Consider the following 14,107-nt stretch of genomic DNA (forward strand, 5'->3'; position numbering starts at 1 on the left):
TGCTGGGAACCAAACTTGGGTCCTCTTCAAGAATAGTACAAACTTTCAACTAATGAACCATCTCTCCAGCCCCATGGGCATTTGCTTTTCATAACCATTTTATTACATGTGTTTAAAAATTGTTCAGGAGCTGGGGAAACAGCTCAGTGGGTAAGAGTACTTGCTGCACAAACATAAGAACCTGAGTTCAAATACCCAAAACCCACATCAAAAGCTAGGTGTAGGTACGTTTGCCTACAACCCCAACATAGAAGTATGGGACAGAAACAGAAAGCTCACTGGAGTAGGCAGGACATCTGGCATGCCCTGACTTCCACATGTACACATAAAGGCCCCTGCCCATGCACTCACATACACAATTCCCTCTGTAACATACACCCATATACATAAACACACACATTCATATACACAGATACACACAGATACATACACTCATGTAGATACATACACATTCTCCCTCTCTCTCTCTTTCTCTCTCTCTCTCTCTCTCTCTCTCTCTCTCTCTCTCTCTCTTTCTCTTCGAACAGAACATCTTCCACTCTAGGGATATTTAATATAAGTGGCTTTAAGACATAAGCCTGGGAACTTAAGAAGGCACCACATATTATAAACTAAAATATTGCTCAAACGTTTTAGTCATGGTAGAACTGGGTTGTACCCATAGTCAAATATAGCTAAAACATCAATTTATTCCTTGTTATGATGACCAATAGGGAACCACCAAGTATATAAATTTTTTTGCAAAAGGCTATTGTACCATTTTGCCTATTTCCTTATACTTTCATTTTCTTTCCTCTGATGTAATAAGAAAACTAGATTAATGTGTGGATGTTAGAAATAGTATTTAAAATATCTATGAAGAAATTTTATCAGAGTTATTCAAAGGTAGAAAGGTACTGAATATTGTTCAGCCTTAGGAAGGCTTGGTCTATTGTGGGACTCGTAACAACAGGAACAGGGGCTGTCCCTAACCCTTTGGCTGGCTCTTGGGAACCTATTCCTCATACTGGGTCGCCTTGCCCAGCCTTACTACAAGGAGAGGTGCTTAGTCTTGCTGCAACTTGATTGATAGGCCATGCTTTGTTGATACTCTGCCCCTTTCTGAACAGAAACAGAGGAGGAGCAGATTGGTGGGGAGGGGTAGAGGGGAGGTAGAGGGAGGGAGGGAGAGGAAAGGAGGGAGGGAAAACTGTAGTCAGGATTTAAAATAAATAAGCAAATAAATAAAATTTTAAAAGAAGTGGTGGGGGGAGAAGGAAGGAACTATTAATACAGGTTACAAAATATATGAACCATTCAGCAAAAGATGCCATATACCAAAAGTGAGGTGTTGTATTGTTTCAGCCATAGGAAAAATCCAGAACAAATGGATCCCAGAGAGATGGCTGTGAGTGGTTGAATTGGTTGTTGTCGGGCCAGCAGCAGAAGGTTTAGTAGGGTGAACTGCTCAGTGGGTACAAGGTAATGTTTTGAAGTAATGGAAATATCATGCAACTCAACAATGGTGACTGGCCAGCACTGCCACTGCACTATGTGCATTTGAACTGTTTGCTTTAAAGTGGTTGGTTTGGAAAAGAAAAGAGGGAGGGAAGTAAGAAGGGTTGTAGGGAGGGAGAGGAGGATGTGTGAGAGAGAGAAAGAAAGAATGAATGAATGAATGAATGAATGAGAATTAGTTCTCGTGGATTTTTGAGCTTCCCATCACTGAAGCCACCCTGTCCAGTATGGGTACCAGTCTACTCCTCCTGCTTACTAGGGACACGGTGACCAGGATGCCAAAGACCAGGCTAGGTCAGCCCAGGGTTTCTCCTAGCTTGAAACTGTGGTCATTGGTGCCAGTTTGACATGGTCTCCTGAGCTCTTAGAATAAATTCTTATGGAAGAATTTCATGTGACCCACAAATCCTTCATAATCTTCCCTGATAGACCACCCCCGCCAAGGCTCACTTCCTCTCATCTGTCCCTGGTCTAAGTGTACAGTCTTCTCCCACTCCCTCCACAGCAGAAACTCTCCTTTCTCTTGACATTCACATGCATCTTCTCACTCCCTAAACTGTCCTCCCATATGGATCCTATTAATTCCCACCTATCTTGCCAGCCTCAGAGAAGACATCTCTCATTGTGGTAAGAGGATCTGATGCAATAGGACCAAGGTAGAGAAGAGGATAAGGAGGTTACCACAGAAGCATGGCAGGTAAGACCTGATGACCTCACACTCTATGACAAGTTGATTGGATTATAGAAAGTTTGACAAAGGCAAATTTCCTTTTATTTGATACAAACTTTGTATGATCTAAAATAGTCTATGTACAAAGCATTAAGGTTCATGATGTTCAACACTCTTAAGCCTTTTCCTCATTAAACTGCCTGCAGCTTAACAAGTAGTATTGAATTTTCTATACTATGCCTTTCCTAGCCCAGTGTCTTATACATATCTGTCATACTTTTTAAATAAATGTATATTGAATGAATAATGAATGAATGAATGAATGAATATGATTTACTGTTTAGGTTTTGTACTGGATAGTTTCATGTCAACTTGACATAGCTAGAGTCATCTAAGAGGAGGAAACCTGAATTAAGAAAATATCTCTGTAAGATCTGGCTGTAGGCAAGCCTGTAGGACATTTTCTTAATTAGTGATATATGAGGGAGGGCCCAGCCCATTGTGGGTATTGACATCCCTGGACTGGTTGTCCTAGGTTTTGTAAGAAAGCAGCCTGAGCAAATCATGATGAGCAAACCAGTAAGCAGCATCCCTCCACATCCTCTTCATCAGCTCCTGCCTCCAGGTTCCTGCCCTGTTTGAATTTCTGTCCTGACTTCCAAATGTAAGCCAAATAAACCCTTTTCTCCCCAACTTGCTTTTGAGTCATGGTGTTTCATCACAGCAATAGAAACCCTAACTAAGATAGGTTTCCTCATCTGTTAGTGACCCTCTAACTTGTAAAGCCTTTGCTCCTCTCTTTATGTGCTTCCAAGCCCTGAGTCTACCATAAACCTAGGATCATTTTGAGGGGGAAACGAGAAGTAGTGAGTGATGGCAGGTAGAATTCTCAGAGGTCCATAAGCATAATGAATTCAAACATAAGTCTAGAATTAGGGATGTGGCTCAGTTAACAGAATACCCAGGTATGTATGACACCCTGAATTCAATACCCACCAACACATACAGTCAAGTGCATGCCTGTTGTGGTACTTGCCTGCAATCCTAGTATTCATGAGGATCAGAAGTTCAAGGTTATCCTTAACTATTTAGCAAAAAGGAGGCCAGTTGGGCTACAGGACACTCTGTCTCAAAACAACAAACCCCAACAAATGTGTATCTACCTGTTACCTGATGAGGAAGGCAAGAGCCGTCTGGTCTGAACACAGACTGGGGTTGCTTATTGCTTTGATATGCTCACCACAACTGGTGTAAATCCACAGTTCTATCATCAACAGTGCCTTCCCAGTACAACAAATAGAAGCCCTGGCCCTCCCTGACCCTGATCCTAACCAACCTGGCCCCTGATCCTGCTCATGGTGGTGAGAGGGGAAGACAGTCAGGCTTTATGGTGAGTCTCTACCTTTCTTTAACACCATCTTCCCCACATATCCCCCAATGAGAGACAACAGCTATTTCACACCACAGTAGTTCCCTCAGAAACCCCATAAGAAGCTGCAGAGTGTCATGAGAAGAACTTAGGAGTGAGGGTCAGGAATCCATGGTCTCTAATTCCTAAGATCCTTTAACAATTCTATGAAGACTTCATGGGATAAAATCTAGATCTACCATGATTAAACATCTATATAATTTTCTGGGAATTAATAAACCATTTCCTGTCTATCACTGCAGGAAATTACTGTTGTGAGCAGGAATTAAACAGAAACTTAAGAAAGAAAGAAAGAAAGAAAGAAAGAAAGAAAGAAAGAAAGAAAGAAAGAAAGAAAGAAAGAAAGGAAGGAAGGAAGGAAGGAAGGAAGGAAGGAAGGAAGGAAGGAAAGAAGGAATGAAGGAAGGAAGGAAGGAAGAGAGAAAGAAAGAAAGAAAGAAAGAGGGAGGAAGGGGAGGGAGGGAAAGAGGAAGAATAGAAAGAAAGGAAAAAAACTGTGAGGTGCTCTGAATTGGCCTCGTTTTTCTGAATGTTGAATTGTTCTCAGAACATGCAATCTTCATATTCTTGGCTTGTGTATTGCACTAAATGTATCCTGATGGGTTTGAATAGAGCACTGTAGTAATTCAGTTGACCCCTTTCATCTTCTATAAGGTTATGCTGTCTTATCATTACGTTGACCTGAAAGACCCATGTTTCAGGGTAGCTATTACTATGTAAGAATGTCATGGTGGTGTCTGAATTAAGAAATCAAGGGCAAAGATTAAGGGCTGGTGAGTGGAGACAACCCACTCCCACCCGTGGTGCATTCCAAAAGCATGGAGAAAGAAATCACTGTGTGTGTGTTCACTCTGTGGAAGTTTGTCTCAATACAGGAAATGATGTCTTTTCTCACAGTCTTGTGAGCTTGCTTTGATGGTGCATGATTCAAAACTTGGTATCAAAGACCAGGCCACTGTGCCTCCCCATCCCAGAGAGAAATCCCCTTTCCTCCTGCTCTTCCATCAGGCTAAGTGACAGCTGGGACCTCTTGCCTCAGCAGCCCTGATCCTAGGGATCCAAAGCCAATGTAGGCCTTTGAAGATGCCAGCTTGACACTCAAAGGCATGTAAAAGTGACTTAAGGGTTGTATACACTACAAGGAAGAGGAAAACATGAAGTTGGAAGGGCGCCAAAGACAGGACAGAGGTCATTCTATGCCCAGGCAGAAAATGATAAAGCACACTGGCTGTTAAGTGCCTGAGGGAATTGAAGTGCGCTGTTATTATAAAGCCACAATGAAAGCCTGGCTCAGGTGCCCTTCTGCCTGTAAGTACAGTTTCTCAGAGGGAGACTGGATTCACGGGGAAGATGATGATTTGTTTGGGAGTTTTGCCCCCAAAGTGTAAGAATAGCTTAGGCATTAGGTATTTCTAATTTGTTAGAACTTGTGAGCAACTGGCAAAGTTGGCTAGTGTAAAGAGGCTGGGACTGCATTGGAGTCTAATAAAAAACCCCAATAAAAGTTTTAAACTAGTTCACACATCTGCAGTCTAACGGGGTGGGGGGGGGGCGTATTACCTAATGCGTGCAATGGCTGCAGCAGCTACACCCTACACCGCTGGATGCTGCTGAGTATGAGGATGGGGAGGGCAGTATGGGCACAGCCTTCCCCCAGGCAGCAGTTACTGCTATGCAGAGAACCATCTCAGGAACCTTGAGGGGACTGAATTTAAAAAAAAAATTACAGCCAATTCTCTTGGGTCCCCATAATGTGCACTTGCAAGCATTCTTGGAGCAGGCTGAGGCATGCTTCTTCAATGTCCAGATAACTTTACCAGGAGACAAAAAGAAAAAAAAAATACAGTGTCTGGTGTTCAAATGTCCCTGTGCAAAAATAATCAACTCTAGTCCCTGGGCCCAAGTAGAGGTTGAAACACCCTACTTCTCCCAGGCCAGGATGGAGTGATTTCACCAGAGTAGAAAAAGCAGAGATCCAGTAGAGGTGAGGTGGGAAGTCCATGATTTCCTTCAATAGTTTAAAATAACTCATGGAGAACCTTGGGAAAATGCAGAAGATAGAATTTTTAATAAAAAAAAATTTAAAGCTTTATAAATTGTTGATATTCCATGAAAAAAAAATACATGCCCCACTCCAGAGTATTACGAAGTGTTTGCATTGTGAGCTGACATTCAAATGTGTTTAATTAGGTGATGGTTAAGATTACTCCAGCACAGTGCATAAAGCTGTCCCACGTAAGGCCTTAGCATTGGCTCTATCCCAGGAAAGGGTGCTGGGGGGCACTTCCCAGCTAACAGTAGCAGCCTTCAAGGCCAGTGCCCACCAGGAGCATATAGATCAAGTCAGCTCTTAACAGGCTGGTCACACATTTATATTAAAAAAGGAGAAAATCTACCTTCTGGGATTTTTCCAGAGTTTCTAATAGTCTCCCTTCTCTCAGCTCATCAAACTTAAAAATGGTTTCCTTTATTAGGTCTCAGCACACCTTTGCCTTCCATACTAAGGAGATTTGAAACCCTAGGTTGTGGGCTATACAAAGGACTGTTCAGTTCACTATATTTTCCTGAAAAGAAAGTCTTCCTGTCTCATAAAAAGCAACCCTAACATACACAAAGGCATAGGGGGCAGTGGGCAGCAGACAGTATGCAAAACTCCCCCTTAAGGACCATCACTCGCTCAGAAGAAATGCCAGCTCTTCTGAATCTGGGAGTTAGCATCGGGTGGATCTGAGGCCAGACAAACAGCAGACTCACTTGACTTACTTTGATAAGGAGGCTCATCGCAAAGGTTTATTACCCTGAAGTTGGAAGTGCAGGCCTTCCTTTGCACTTAGGCATGCATTTAAAACGGACAAACTTTGCTTTTGGTAGAGTCCATTTGCCTCCTCTCATGCCCTACCCCTTGCCTCCAAAAATGGAAATGTAGTATTAATGCTCATCCAATTAGGGGAAACCAGCAAGAGCCTGTGAATTCTGCTGAAAACATAGGTTCTATAGTTATCACTGCTTTCTGTTATTTGCTGGGACAACTAGAGTTGTGTGCATTTAAGCTAGGAAGTGGTTCCTGGGGCTTTCATGAAATCACAGGACATTCCTTCTCTGCTGGCCTGCAGCTCTTTCTGTTTTAACTTGTCTCAGGGTACCTGAGATATCAGCTTCAGATGGGGTAGAAGTACCCCCATTGAAATCCAGGGGTCCACCCCTGAACTTCATCTGGGATATCTATACATTCAGATTAAGACAATTCTGCAAGGGTGTGGAGAAACCACCTTGTGTGGAGTAATGTCCCCACTGAATGGGGCAGTAGGGGTTCAGTGAAGAGCATTTACATGGCTAGTGGAAGGGCTAATGTTTGGATCTAGTCCGTCTGGTTCCAGAATGAACAAGGATCTTAAGTCCACCATGATGTTGTCTTCCCTTCTAGTACAGACCGGGAAGTGCTGACTTGGTGTTTCTAAAATGGGATAAGCTGTTCAAAGAAAGAGTACCTTGGTGTTCTCTAACTGCAACCTAGAGCAACAGCCCATTTCTTCCCATTCTATAGTTAAAAGGACTCATGTGACCCTGGGCACTGGTAGACACATGTGAACCTGGGCACATGGTGTTGTACACGGGTTCTCTAAGAAAGAGACATCTACCAGTACACAAGTGAGAGTTGGCTAGAAGGCAGAATCGGCACAGGATAGCCTGAGAGGAAGACAATTAAGCCTGAGGCTCTAACAACTTTGGGTGTTGACTGACCCAGAACATTTTGCAAAGAAATTGATAGGTATCCAAAGACACTGCCTTCCATGGCAGAAGACATTTCAATGCCAAGCTACTAAGAATATTTGGAGGTTCAGCGTGGGACTTGGTGCTGGTGGAATTCCCAGCCAAATAAAACTTTTCCTACAGCTTGTTACCAGTAATTTTCAGTAATCACTCAGAAAAAAAAAAAAAAAAACCTTTATAAAGACATTACCTCCTAGATATGTTCTGTTGAGTCCTTGGAGTGTGATGCCTCTTCTCTTGAGAGGAACCCACACACCCCTTCCAATATTCTGTAGCCTTGGGATTCAAAGATGACACAGCCATGCCAATCTACACCACAGGGTAGAGCTTTGGTCCCATCACTCCAGCCTGGAGAGCCTCAAAGCTGACTCTGATTTAGGAATACCAAGGGGCTGATGCAAATGTTGTAATAAAAAGTAAAATATGGTCACTGTCCTCATGAGAGACTGGTTACAAGACAAGACCCATTCACATATGTGGATGCTCTTAATCTCTATGCCTGCCTTTAACCTGTGACTCTATTAATTAACTAGTGACATGTTGCTCTGCTTCCTCCTGAAAACAAGCTACAATACAGTGTGGAGGAGCAAAGGAAACTCTGAGTCCATGGCAAAGATGGTTTATTCCAACTTCATTACTTCTCTGACCACCATGCCTTTAAAATGATGCTGTGGAGGCCATGGTACACATGGTGCTGATATTATTAAAATATTTTGAAAAAGAACTCCATTTTCAGAGCAAATTCTTTTTAAATTATTTTTCTTACTTTCTCTTCAGATAGATCTAATTAGACATGACAATATCCTCTTTGACATCCTTTATTTTTATAGTACCATTTTGTAAATAAGTAAAAGTGAACTTTCTGACCATAGCTTGACAAATAAACTTGTTTTTACTTATGAAAACTATGTCTAAATCTGTCTCTGGGAAGGACAGTGTGTCTGCTGGATTTCAGCGTCTCCCTTCCTCCCTCTTCCTGGCATTTATGGACAGGGCCTGGCCTAAGTAATTGTAAGCACAGAATGAGGAAGAGAGGTCTTGTGTCAACTCCCATTGCCCTCCTACCTTCCTTCCAGCCAATGGAGAGTCTCAGGACAATATTCAAGAGCAGTTCTATAACATTGCTAGTGAGAGAAAGCTTAGAGTCCTAATCTTTGATGAACTGAAGCAGGTATGCTAGGCAGCTAGCAGTGTTCAGAGAAGTTTACACTACAGGGAACTATTCCCTATACTACAGATTTTTAAAAAATTATAATACTCATAATCATAATAATACTAATAATAAATTACAGTTAATTACTGACTTTGGTCCTAATTCCTTTAGTTATAAATTAAAGACTGTATTAAATAGTTCTTAGGTATAGTACAGTTGTCCACAAATATAACTACTGCATAAATCAAGACACAATTGAGCCTTGTCACCTTGTCACATTACAAGACTTTGCTCAATGTTTGGGAGAATGGCACTATCAAGAAAAACTTGAGTTCTAGAGTTTGTGCTTCCAATACAGACACTAACCTCTGGTCCTTCTGGTAGCTGGACATGTGTCTTTAAATCACATCTTAAAACGTGAAACATGAAGAAAGCTAATGACAAACTTCGCTATTTAAAGTTCAGTTTTATAGATTTGTCTATGAAAAGATCATCAGAAACAATGTTTTATGTAGAGACATCCTAATAAAATTGCCATAGTTGTGTCAAAATTTCCAAGGACTGTTGTCTCTGGAATTTTTACGGTTTTTTAAAAAAGAAGACTAAAAAGAAGAAAACTTACCAAGTGGAACAAATGGCTGAAAATTACCCCATCTATGCAGTATTGGAGAAAAGCTCAACTTTCTAACTGGGAAAAGAATTTACTAGAAGGGTAATGGAACAGATGCAAATAAAGTAGAGTTTTGGTTTTCCACCGAGCAATGTCATGGTTTAGAAAGAGCTGATGAGAAGTCAAATGGTGTTGACATTCCATCATTTAATGAGCCTCCACAAGCGCAATGTTATGACAAGTGCATGAAAGCATCCTGAACAACAGGAAGATTTATGACTTGCATAGAAAAGATTCTCAAGAAAGAAAGAACCCTAAAGAAATCAATATTTTCAAAAGCGCTGATGAAGTATGGCAAGGATATCAATGGTTAGAATTATTAAGAATTATTAAGCATAAAGCATTCTCATTTATACCATCATTTTTGTACCATAGATAATGAAAACAGCTACAATTTGTCAGCAATAAAATTCACTGTGCAATGAGTAAGATGCCCGCTTTCTAGTATGGTGTGGTTTACCACGTGGTGCAACAGTAGCATTGCTTGGTGACTTGGCAATCCAAGGAACCAGGATGCTTCCACAGTGAATTCCCTTTTCCATCAGTAACTTGAAGGCAAGAAGCTTAGCAATGCTGCCCAAGTCAATAAATCTATTTTTATGTTAGTGGTGTGGCTTTTTTTTTTAACTCCTCGTGGCACTCCTATTTATTTTGTGTAGCGTGTGTATGTGTGGGGCCACGTGAATGCCACAGCACGTGTGTGGAGGTCAAACGACAACTTGTGGGAGTTGGCTGTCTCTCCTCCACCATGTGGGTCCCAGGAATCACACTCATGTCCTCAGACTTGTCAGAGGGTGGCCTTTTTCCACTGAGCCAACTCACTGGTCCTGGTAAATCTTTTTAATCTTAAAGCTAATGAAATTGAGACTAATCTTTGACCGCTGTCTCATTTGATTGTTATTGTAAGGAAAATGTCAAACATTAAAAACTGCATTTGCATCATTTCTATCCATTTAGTATTAGTCATGTGTCCATGTGTTTAGGTTTGCCCTCTTGAGACTGGAGCTCGTCACTAAAGAAAACAGGCTCTCTCAGAGCCCATTGATTCTCCATAGTTCTTCATTGGGGTGGGGCTTTGTGAAATTCCCTCTGTCCCTGTAGGTATGCTGTTGGATGGTGTTGTCACAATGCAGCTCTGGTGTGGGAGGCTCATACTGATGAAACTACACAGGTACAGCTTCCTAAGTTCAATTCCTAGGACTCGCGTGGTGGGAGGAGAGAAATGACTCCCACAAGTTGTCATGTGACCTCCACATATGAGCTATACATGCACATGCCCACATATAGACACACAACATAAATAAAATGTAACATATATTTATATACAGTATACAAATTATTTGTGTGTGTGTGTTAAATCACAAGATTCTTTAGAAACCTGTAGAAGGCTATCCATCATAGTGAATGATCTTTTCTTATAAATGGGAAGGCTCCCTGAGAAATACTATGTCTACTGGTTGATGGTGCTATAGGATTATTACATCTAATTTTTGGCAAACTAATAACACATTCAATACCAATAATAAAGTTCTGGGCAAGGATGGACCTGTGTTTTAGAAATATTTGTAAAGTTTAATGAGGTGACCCTTAAGATACAAGGGACTTTCGTGGTGATTGCCAAGAAGCATAGACTTGTTTAAAATGAAGATTTCACCAAGCATTTGCCTTCTTTATAGCTATCAAATATGGCTCGGTGTGACACATAGGCAGAAATGTGTTGCTCTTGTATGGATGTTACCAAGGATGTGATGTAAAGAATTCTGAATGAATTTGCCTTAATGATCAGGTAGTATTTTCCAATTATAAATGAAAAAGAGGCACTACAGCCAACATTTACTGACATTTACCTATTGGGGAGGAAGAATAGAAACCCAAACCCTTAAACACTGTGACCATGGTATGACTTTAAAGCCACCACTTCAAAGAAGCAGCTAGGCAAAGGAGAAATAGATAGGACCTACATGAGCAAACTGGGGGTGGGGTGGGGGGTAATGGAGGGCAAGGGATGGGGGATGAGAACGTAGGGGAGTGGAAAATTCGAGCTAGAACAGGGACAGAGTGGGAGAGTAAGGACCATGATAAATGAAGACATCATGGGAATAGGGAAAAACAGAGTGCTAGGGAGGTTCCCAGGAATCCACAAGGACAACCCCACCTTAGACTACTAGCAATAGTTGAGAGGGTGCCTGAACTGCCCTACCCCACTAGTCAGATTAGTGAATACCCTAACTGTCATCATAGAGTCCTCATCTAGTAACTGGATGGGAGCAGATGCAGAGATCCATGGCCATGCACCAGGCCAAGCTCCAGGAGTCAAATCAATGAGAGAGAGGAGGGATTCTATGAGAAAGGGACATCGAGATCATGATGGAAAATGTACGGAGATGGCCAGCCAAACTAGGGGAAACGCATGAACTATGGACCAATAGCTATGGAGCCCCCATGGGACTGGACTAGGCCCTCTGGATAATCAAGACAGTTGTTTAGCTTGACCTAGTTAGGGGGCCCCCAGGCAGTGGGATTGGAATCCATCCCTGGTACATGAGCTGGCTTTAGAGCCCCGTGCCTACAGTGGGACACCTGCACAACCTTGGTGCAGGGCAGAAGGGCTTGGACCTGCCTCAACTGAATGTACCAGGCTCTACTGACTCCCCTTACCTTGGAGGAGGTGGGAATGGGGGGTGAGTTGGGGGGGAAAGCTGGGGGCGGGATGAAGGAGGAGAGGGCAATCTGTGGTTAGTATGTAAAATGAATAGAACATTTCTTAATAATAAAAATTTAAAAATAAAAATTTTTTAAAAGCAGCTAGATGAAAAGAGCACAAACACCTGAGTGGAAAGAGGCTCAGAGTGAATCACAGTTCTGTCAAGGACAGTCACTATAAAACTCTCATGACTATTGGCACAAGGAGGCTTTAAAACACATCAAAAAGATGATATGCATCACTTTAATAAATTTCCAGCTAAATGCTATCAAATTAGTGGGACTACATGAAACAAACACATTTTAAGGATTCATTTACAGCTATTTACTATTATTGATATATAAAATGTATATGTATGCTCAACAGCAAAAAAAAAAAAAAAAAACCTGTGCTGGGGTGTGTGTGTGTGTGTGTGTGTGTGTGTGTGTGTGTGTGTGTGTGTACATTCCCGTTTCTTTTATCTGAGTGCCATGCTCTTAACAACTCAACCATGCCTCCAGTGTCTTTCAGGTTTTGATTGTGTGAACATATCTATTCCATTTTCATTTTAAAAGATTCCTTATTGATTGAGATTCTTGGCTAACAGAGGCTTGCTTCAGTATCTTAGAAGTGCATTTCCCTGCCCCCTCTCATCTGCATGGTTTCTGCTGAGGTCAGCAGCAAGCACTCTCTGCTCCTGACACCATGTGCCTCCCTATCCCCCAACGATTCTCTCCCATCTAAGTACTGACCAGGCCTGACTCTGCTAAGCTGCTTCCTGAGATCAGATGAGATTGAGGTGTTTAGGGTTCCATGGCCCTAGCCACCTTTTTCTCAAGATGGTTGTTAGTCATTTTCAGAAATTGTATTAAGAAGTATCTTTTGTGACTTTCTTTATCTGTCCTGTTTAAGTAAAGGTCTTATACCTGTGTTCCTGTAGTTTTCATCATTAGGAAAGTTTTTAAGTGCTATACTTTCATTTTTTTCTTCCTATTTTGCCTTTCTCATTTCCTTGCAATGTACACACTGGGTAGTGTACATGTTTTACTGGGTTTTCCACATTCTCACAGGGGTTACTGAGAATCTGCGTTTTCTTTCACTCTTCATCGTTCTGTGCTTCTCTCTACATGGATGACTTCATGTGTTCAAGTTCATTGATCTTTTCTCTGGAGATGACTGTTCTTGGAAGCTCATCCAGTGGAATTTTCCTTTCACAGCTTGTGTTTCTTGTGTCTAGAAATTCCATTCGATCTTATTTTAGCTTGCCGTTTTCTTTCATGTTTATTTTTAAGTGTTCGTTAATGCCAATGTTTCTGTCATTTCTGGGTCTATTCCTAGCCACCATCTTCCCCCTCCTGATTATAGGTGAGTTTTCTGCTTCTTTTCATATCAAAAATACCTTGAATGATTTAATTACATCATTTCCTGGATTTTTATAAAGATGTATTTTATTTTTAGTTATGTGTCTGTGTGTGACTGAGTGGGGGGGGCGGTCCTATGTGTATGTTTAGGGGTACCCACGGAGGCCACCAGAAGGCACCAGATCTTTTGGAGCTGGATTTCCAGGCAACTATGAGCCACCCAACATAGATCCTCTATAAAAACAGTAATTGCTCTTAATCATTGAGCCATCTCTCCAAGCAGCTCCTTCCTTGATCTCAATGCCATCCTGTACATAAAAGCAGTTTTTTCATCATTGTCCCAGCAATAGTTCAGTTACTTGTGGCCCAGCTTCATTCATTTGAATCTTAGTAGGAAGCTTGATGAAGTCAAGCCTCAATTCACTGGTTTGGCGGTGCCCCTGAGGCTCATCTTTGCTGAGGCTTCCTCTCAGTGCTGCTGGTGTTTAGTGGGTGTGACGAATTCAATCACTTCTCCTTGTTATGTGTGCTTGAACAGTTTCTCAACCTCTAGACCCTGGGCACATCTTCTTTCTGCAGTCATTCTCTTCCAGCTTCACAGAGTGCATCTAGATTCCTCAGACTGTGAGACAGTGAAACGGGGATTTGTGGCTTTCCATCTCTACCTTCTCCGGTTCTCTGCCCCACCGATTCTAGCTCCTGCAGTCTCTGCAGCTCTGTCCTCTGTCTTTTGGGTTCAAAAATGACTGTCCCTGCAGGTGTTGGGGTCCCAGATCATGCCTCCAGACTGAAAACTCAAGACATCACAGCACACCTTACTGACTTTCTTTCTCACAGGAATGCAGTCTGGTGCTGGCTCTTGTCCAAAATCAG

The sequence above is a fragment of the Onychomys torridus genome, chromosome 11 (genome assembly GCF_903995425.1).
Source record: "Onychomys torridus chromosome 11, mOncTor1.1, whole genome shotgun sequence".
NCBI lineage: Eukaryota > Metazoa > Chordata > Mammalia > Rodentia > Cricetidae > Onychomys > Onychomys torridus.